General features: G+C 41.2%; 1 long non-coding RNA gene across 3 annotated transcripts; it reads right to left on the reverse strand.

Annotated features, from left to right (window-relative positions):
* Positions 1–6,629: 6,629 nt before the first annotated feature.
* Positions 6,630–8,913, reverse strand: LOC120437429. Of its 3 annotated transcripts, none has more exons than XR_005611121.1 (3): positions 8,762–8,913; positions 8,266–8,321; positions 6,630–7,308 (listed from the first exon to the last, which is right to left on the reverse strand). It is a non-coding gene; the product is annotated as an uncharacterized LOC120437429 (long non-coding RNA). The 3 variants fall into 3 exon arrangements; XR_005611119.1 differs by having other exon boundaries at positions 6,630–7,305; positions 8,266–8,324; XR_005611120.1 differs by having other exon boundaries at positions 8,266–8,324.

Consider the following 8,913-nt stretch of genomic DNA (forward strand, 5'->3'; position numbering starts at 1 on the left):
CTTTATTTGTATTGGTTCTGACACTGTATATTAGTACAGTCTGAAAAGAAAGATTGCGTATGGACATAAAGAGATAATAATTTACAGCACAGCTGTAAAGTGCAGTGGTGTGAGACACATTTATTGCAATTTTAACACGTTATAATAATTCACTGTGCGTAACAGAACAACAGATAACAAACCATAAAGTGCAGAGTACAGGAAGATGTGTCCACCTTAATGTGACACTAAACATGAAATCACAAGAAAGTCCTTCAATATAAGAGTTGTCTCAGAATGTGTGTAACTGAAATACTTTGATTAGTTTTCTATGCAAGCTTTTGTCTTTCTTTTTTTTTTTTTTGTCACGGTGACATCCATGTAATGTGGCCCTTGTGAAACACTGGTTTCTGGATCACTGTAGTGATTGGCCAAGAGCTCAGGCATCACAACTTTGTAGAAAAAATCCTGAGCGACAGGCAACATTTTAGTCCACAAGTCTATATCTGGCATCACACGTGTAACAACACAAGCTTTTGTTGTCCACACAACAATGTCACAAAAGTGTGACTTTGTAACATAGATCTGTGTTTGTACCTGCTTGTAGTAAATGTGTGTCTTTTTCAACTCAACCCTTCCATCTTTTAACCCCAAACAAAACCTGTCATCTTCACAGGCCTGCAGGAGGTTGTTGTTGCGGTGTTTATATGGGCACTTAATTTCCACATCCTTCACCACAACATTCACATTTTACGAGCGCATCAGGGTGGCACCTAATTCTGGGAATGCGGGATTGATTATGAAACCACACTTATCAACTTTAAGTTCTCTATGCTGCACCTTTCCTGTGAGGTGTACCACTCGCGTGCTGTGTTTTCATTGTCTCTTCCCACTTGAATTGTTGCGGTTCTTGGTTGGAGAGCTGATGTGACAGTTTTTGTGGGTAGCACACACTTTCTTTACAGTTGACAACGCAGGACTGGCAGTGGCGGTGGACACAACCGCATGTATGTTTGACGCAGTGATTCTTCCTGCTCGTGCTGTGTGCCAAAGGTCACATTTGTGCTGCTCCCTGGTTTTCTCCTCCAGTGCCTCTGCCTCAGCCTTTGAGACAACGACACAGTGCTTCAGACGTTCACAGTGCTGCAGAAGGACAGATAGCTGACAGCCCTTCAACTGTGGGTCAAAGATGCGTAGCAGTGATTTGGGAGGACACGAGGCTGGACAGGGTCAGCATATAGGTGGCAGAAGTCCTCCATAACAGCGCATAGGCCTGACCGGTTTTCATGCATGAGATCTGTGAGAGACTTTAAATCGGCCAGTGTGCGCACTTGTAGTGAGCTGCCACCAGTGCGAGTCCGGATTTTGGGTTTAGGAGAACAGTCACTTTGTCCAGCACTACATGATTGGTCGAGTGCCCTTTTTCTTGCTGCACTGGTGGTGTAGTCAATTGTGTGGCCTGGTACTCCTTGCACTCTCTTGATGTTGGAGGGCATAATCCAGTAAGCTTTGACATCTGTCGGTGATATTACCTCGTAGACGCACAGTAGTGTCAACTTTGTAAAGGAGAGCCGCTACATGCACACACTTCTCTGCCACACCAGCCATGCATGTGCAATGTGCACTTTCAACGTCCCCATTAGATTGCAGAATAACCCAGGGCTGAAGAGGCTTTTGGCTGAGGCGCATGGAGTGATTTACCTGAAACAGTCAATGCAGAAAAACATGTTTGTGAGGACAGAATGTACAGTAAATGTGTAGCTTTGCATAAATGGTAAATTGTCCTGGCAGAATATTGCGTATCGCTTCTGTTATTACCATGGTACATAGACAACAACATATACTTTTATTCACAGGATATATGACAGATTTTTGTCTCAGTGATTGCCCAGTACGATTACAGCATACAATATTATTATCACTGCTACATTTCTGTAATGCATACCATATATTCTTTGCACTACTAATTAATTACCGTGAGCTAAAAGGTCCTATTTATAAACGGTTCACGAATGTGTATTTATGAAGACGATTTGTGAGACAGGTAAACTTACCGTTGTGCGTCATTTATGGTCTTGTGCTCAACACGGTGCATTTCCAGGTCCTGTACCCATCCGTCCGTGAACTGCACCTGGGCCTGTTGCAGTGACCTGAAGTTACTAAAAACTTCATGAGTGTATGCACTCACTCCAAGAACCATGTAATTATAAATCTGAGCGTGGTTAAAGTTGGGCAGCACGCTGATGTCTTTTGTCCAGTCTGTGTGCTCGTAAGGGTCTGACCCTTTCACTCCTTTGATTTTTTCCAAGTACCTTTTCTTTGCCTTTTCCTCGAGTCTGTCTTTGTACGGACCGGCATTGTTCTCCTTCGTTTTGTACATTATTTTTTGGTGAGAAAAGAAAAAGCAAGACGGTATTGGAACGTGAGAAAAAACGTTTTGCGGTGCTGCAAATGCTTGCATTTGATGCGGTAATTTAAATGTCCTGCCTTCACCTCCCGGCATGCAATGCGCGAAAGTCACGTGGTCTGTCAATCTCTATAGGAAAAATCATAAAGCCTTTGAATGAAAATAAACACTGTTGTGACAGTGATGTACACTGTTCTGATGGTATATATGTATCAATCTATCAATTGTTTGTTGTAAGACTCAGATAATTATTTTTTTAAAAGCGAGACATTTTAAATGAGAATAATAAAGAAAACTATTTCCTTGTCCCCCTTTCCCAGTTAATGCCCTACCTGGACCCCTGGCAAAATTTGCTAGACCGCCCTGCACAGTTACCAGCTGTCAGCTACTTAGAAAAGGATCCTGGTGTTGTTTGTCTCTCAGAAACAGTTCATAACTTCCTTCAACTCATTCATGTCACCTAAAAGGTAAACCTGTTTCTCCATCACCTGTTCAGCTCTGATGATTCAGTAAGGACATCTCCTGGTTTCATCTTCATGTTTCCCTCTCACCAGATTACCAAACCGATATCATGACCAGCAGCTTTACAGCTGTGGCTCCAGCAAACATCAGCTGATACTAGAAATTAATATTAAATAAATTATAACAACAGCTGATCAAGCTTAAACGTGCTGCTGTTGTTTAACGCGACATCCGCTGGTTTCCTCTTTCTGGCGCAAAGTGGGCGATAAATAAACAAGAGAGAAAAGCGATCAGCTGATCATTGATCAGTTTCGTGATTGAAGTAGAACAGGAGAGGAGAGAATGAGAGAAGAAGAGCAGCTGTGCAGCTTCAGCTTTGTGTCTTTTCATTGTAGCTGAAGTCCGGGACAAACTGTGTTCCTTTTCACCTCAATGCGAACGCGTAATATTTTCTCTGAATACCAGACGATTCTGTTTTTACTGGACGGTTGGCAACTCTAATAATTAACCACGTATGAACAAAATAAAGTTCAACATCAGTAACATAGCACCCACCCAGCTGTATAAAACTCCGTCATGCTAGCTAGCAGCATGATCAAATGTCAGCATACGAAAATAAACTCCACCTAAACTTGGTTTATATCTGACCCAGAGACTGCAGGTCATAACTTCTTACCTGAAGTTCAGTTCACCTGACACGCGGACGGCGGCGCCGGTCTCTCCTCTTGCCTCCTTTTCCTTCATCCACCTGCTGGCCTCCACCACTTGCTAATGTTATTGAATCTGTGGAAGCTCGCGATATCCACCACAACGGGCAACGAGTAACGAGCCTATCTAAATCCCAGTAACGAGCAGTGTTGGGACTAACGCGTTATTAAGTAACGCGTTACAGTAACTACGTTATTATTGTGGTAACGAGCACGGTAACTGGTTATTATGCCAAAACCAGGAACGCGCTACTCGTTACTGGGATTTAGATAGGCTCGCTACTCGCTACTGCGGTGGTGGATATCGCGAGCTCCGCAGATTCAATAACATTAGCAAGTGGTGGAAGCCAGCAGGTGGATGAAGGAAAAGGGAGGCAAGAGGAGAGACCAAGCGTCACCGTCCCGCGTGTCAGGTGAACTGAACTTCAGGTAAGAAGTTATGACCTGCAGTCTATCTGAGTCAGATATAAACCAAGTTTAGGTGGAGTTTATTTTCGGTATGCTGACATTTTCGCATCTGCGTACAGCTAGGATGACGGAGTTTCTATACAGCTGTGTGGGTGCTATGTTACTGATGTTGAACTTTATTTTGTTCATACGGTTAATTATTAGAGTTGCCAACCGTCCCCTAAAAACAGAATCGCCTGGTATTCAGAGAAAATATTACGCGTTTCGCATTGAGGTGAAAAGGAACACAGTTTGTCCCGGACTTCAGCTACAATGAAAAACACAAAGCTGAAGCTGCACAGCTGCCTCTTCTTCTCTCATTCTCTCCTCTCCTGTTTCTACTTCAATCACGAAACTGATCAATGATCAGCTGATCGGCTTTTCTCTCTTGTTTATTTATCGCCCACTTTGCGCCAGAAAGAGGAAACCAGCGGATGTCGCGTTAAACAACAGCAGCACGTTTAAGCTTGATCAGTTGTTGTTAGAATTTATTTAATATTAATTTCTAGTATCAGCTGATGTTTGCTGGAGCCACAGCTGTAAAGCTGCTGGTCATGATTTGGTTATCTGGTGAGAGGGAAACATGAAGATGAAACCAGGAGATGTCCTTACTGAATCATCAGAGCGTGATGGAGAAACAGGTTTACCTTTTAGGTGACATGAATGAGTTGAAGGGAAGTTATAAACTGTTTCTGAGAGACAAATAACACCAGGATCTTTTCTAAGTAGCTGACAGCTGGTAACTGTGCAGGGGCGGATCTAGCAAAGTGTTGCCAGGGGGCCAGGTAGGGCATTAACAGGGAAAGGGGGGGGGACAAGGAAATACTTTTCTTTATTATTCTCATTTAAAATGTCTCGCTTTTAAAAAAAATTATTATCTGAGTCTTACAACAAACAATTGATAGATTGATACATATATACCATCAGAACAGTGTACACCACTGTCACAACAGTGTTTATCTTCATTCAAAGGCTTTATGATTTTTCCTATAATGTTGGGCCGGTCTCTAGTCAAAATGCCCGGGATGATTTTTTTGTCCCAGTCCAGCTCTGTATGCAGCTCATCTGCAGTCTGGTGTTACCTACATCTTCCTATTCAGAAGGCAGAATTTCCAAGTTCTGAGTACAATCAAAAGCACCACGACTGCAGTTTTTGTGTTGGATGTAAAAAGCAGGCTAGAATCATGGCGGCGGTCAACGACGGTCCAGGCGTGGGATTTCTCTCGTGGAAATATGCACATTATTTTTTCCTTTCTGTTGGTAGGTGGCACAGTGCACTTGTGGCATGTAAGCAAGATAGAAGACTGGCAATCTTGCTGGGTATCCAGTTACGGAAGCAACACATTAACAAGAGAATTCTGAGTAAAACCAAAGTTACTTTCCCTAGTAACTAGTTACTTCGAAAGTAACGAGTAACTTGAAGTAACTGAGTTACTTTTTTAGAGAAGTAACTAGTAATGTAACTAAGTTACTAATTTAAAGTAACTTACCCAACACTGGTAACGAGTAACGCGTTCCTGGTTTTGGCATAATAACTAGTTACGGTGCTTGTTACCACAATAATAATGTAGTTACTGTAACGCGTTACTTAATAACGCGTTAGTCCCAACACTGGTGAAAGGTAATGTACACCCTGACCAGGTATCCAGTCTGTCAGAATTGTTTTCAATATTTGGTTCTAAAATATGAGTGAAAACAAAAATCCAACTAGGATTCTTGCGTATGATGGGTGAAGTCTGTCTTTGACTGTATTGTCCAGCTGATCCATCAAACCCCCAGCAGGTGAACCTTATTCATGCCATGGTAACAATGTCAAAAATTAAACAGCAACAGTTTAAATGTAAAGTGCATTCTAAACTCCTCTTCTATAAATTATATGGATGTGCAGAGAGTCATTCAGGACTGTAAAACGTGAACTACAGAACCCAGAGTCTTCATCATTAAATCTGTGGTTGCTTCATTTTTCTATCCTATATCAGATACTTTAAAGGTTTTAGTAAAGTTGCATTCTCATGGTGAGGCAAAGTGTTTTATGTGTGTGTGCGTGCGTGTCACGAACGGCTGTAAAAGCCCTTTAATTACAGAACAAAGCGGGGTTTGAGTTCGAGTTACGGCAGACTGTCGCTACTTCTAAACGGAACGCAGCCTTCCGACGGCGGACAGCTAACAACAGGAATCGGACACGCGGTCCACCCTAGTCCACAGCAACCACCATAGCAACAGCCTAGCATGACTTTAAAAACATATTCTGTCTTCATAACTATCAAAAACGTGAATGATTTGCAAAGCGTGAAAGTGTTACAGCTGCAGAGAGCTATGGCGGCATCTTTGGAAGCTGTTTACATAGCTAATAATATACGATGTAACCATGGAGACAGTCAGTCACGTGAGCTAGCGGTGCATGTTTACTACAGTGAATAAGGTGATTGTGTGCACAGCGTCCACACGCTGCACAGGGTAAAGACATTACTTCAATATTGTTTTATATTTATATATATTTGCCTTCTGTTGACCATCACCTCAGGTTCACCATTACAGTTTCAGCATACAAATGCACACTGTTAAATATGAACACGTTCAAAAAACTCATGTCTCAGAAATAGGCACAGCTGTTCATGTTTGTCATTATAGTTTTATTTGTAAGAAAATTGTGAACTTCATATTGTGTATCAAATCAAAGAACATTTGACAAGTCTGAGTCATTCCTTTGCCCTATGAGAGCTGGAATAAATATATATCCTGACAGTTACAGTTGAAACAGTAGAGACAGGTAGAAATGGGCTCAGATTAATCTTTGCTTAGTCAGATACCTCCTGTGTTCAGTCCATCACATTAAAAAACAAACAATAGCACGATCCGTGTGATTTTGCATCCATTTCCAAATTGTAGTCAAGCAGCCCAGTCTCATACATAGGTAACAGAAATGTCTCTAATGTAGACGTGTACAGTGTAGTGTAAGCATTAAAAGATCATAAAGGAAACACTAACATTTATGTGAAACTAATTGTAATAAAAAATGAACAGGTGCTTTATAGATTTAAAAGAAAGAATCTGAAAACAACACTTTTTTTGGTCTAAGTGATCAAAGTAGAAAACAGAACTGATGTTCAAGAACAAACCGTAGCTGCACTAATATTACACATCTCCATTGTTGTGGTGAACAATGTTGCTTTTAAAACCACATGCAGTGTGTGACCATGACTGTCCACTGAGACCATGAACGCCACTTCGCTGAAGCATTCTTCTCCTTCTTCTTCTTCTTGCCATCAGAATGGAAGCAGACAGAGCACGAGCTGCTTTGATCTACTGAAAGGAAAAAGCAGAACATCTGAGCTGAAACCATTAAGATAGAAACAATCGTTCAATGCAGTCTCTCAGGTAGCTTAGCCTGTTACAACTGTTGATACAAGCTCAGTACAGTTAACACAGTGTCAGGGAACTCCAGTGTGGGAACTAGCGGCTTTAGGTTTGTAGTCATTTAACTTTCATCCATCCATCCATTTAATTCAGGAGAAGAAATGTCAGGTTGGTGCAGGCTGGTTACATGCATTTGGTCCCATGCTGTCTTTAACCAAATGACTTGGTTCACTTTATGGCTGGGCTGTATGTGGGGTTATATCATGTTATTTGGGCAGGAGTACCTGTCCCCTGTTAGGCTTAGAAGGTTTCTCCATAAGCAGAGCTTCTAACTCTTATAGCTTTTAGCACATCTGTATCTGTGCAGGCTGACAGGTTTTTGATGGCTCTTTTTACCCCACACTGGTTGTGAGTGTGTAAATACCCCCACTAGTTCTTTTGGGTTGCAGTTAACTTGGGAGGAAGGGGTGGGTCTGCCAGGACTAGATGAATAACAATTATCTGGGATACATAAATTTCATAATGCATGCATATATCTCTATCAATTAAACCTGGCCTGAGGGCTGCCATTTTTTACATTCAGTTATTTCTCTTAGAAATGTTGGATCTAAACAATGAATGTGTTACAGTTCAACTGACACTGGTCAGTGTAAATGGCTCATTGGGACACAGAAACCTTTAAATTAAATACCATCACCTGACATCGAGTGTCAAACAATATCAAAGCTGTAAAAGCTGTTTACAGTCAGAATTTATAAAAACTATGTTTGTAAATAAATTCAAACTAGTGAGCTTTTCTCTTTGTGCTGAATATCAACACTGTGATTTCTTAGGCTGTAAGCTTCACATCAGCACAGTTGTAGAAGCCGTCACTCCAAATGTCTTTTGATAACAAGAAAAAAATACCTTTTCAGTCCACGGCCTGAAGTTCTTCTCCAAACATCTTCTGCCATCGGCTTTGTCTGCTGGTTTGAAGACAATAAACCACAAAAAGATGATTTAGTCACTTTGTCTGCATCATGCAGCTCGAATGTGTCGTGCAACGATGTTGAATAGCCGTCGTTATCCCTCTGCTGTGTCAGTAGGATTGTACTGTACAGCATCTCATTCATATGTGAGGAATGCTAATGTAACACGATAACAGACGTCTGGTCTTACATCATTAAAATATAAAGGGCAGGAGATATTTAGATATTTTTATATTTATATTACATTTTATAGCTGACAGATCTTACTAAATAGATAGAATTTACTAAATAGCTGGATGAACATGAAAAATATGTCCATAATCACAAATGACCATGAGAGCCAGTAGAATTAATTCAACTGGACACTCAAAAGACATCCTTAAATGTTCTTTAAGTGGCAGAACAAACAAACAAACAAACAGTTAATCGCTTACTTGAGATGAAATCTGCTCAGCTACTTTGAAAACAGCTTCTAACTGGTTCCTCCTTTAACAGGATGACTGCTCAGGGGTAAGGCCATCATGCAGTCCAGCAACCTTTATGGTTCTGCTTTGATTCACCAGGAACTATTAGGGAAACCTTTTAG

Source organism: Oreochromis aureus, linkage group 3, assembly GCF_013358895.1.
Source record: "Oreochromis aureus strain Israel breed Guangdong linkage group 3, ZZ_aureus, whole genome shotgun sequence".
NCBI classification, from domain to species: Eukaryota; Metazoa; Chordata; class Actinopteri; order Cichliformes; family Cichlidae; genus Oreochromis; species Oreochromis aureus.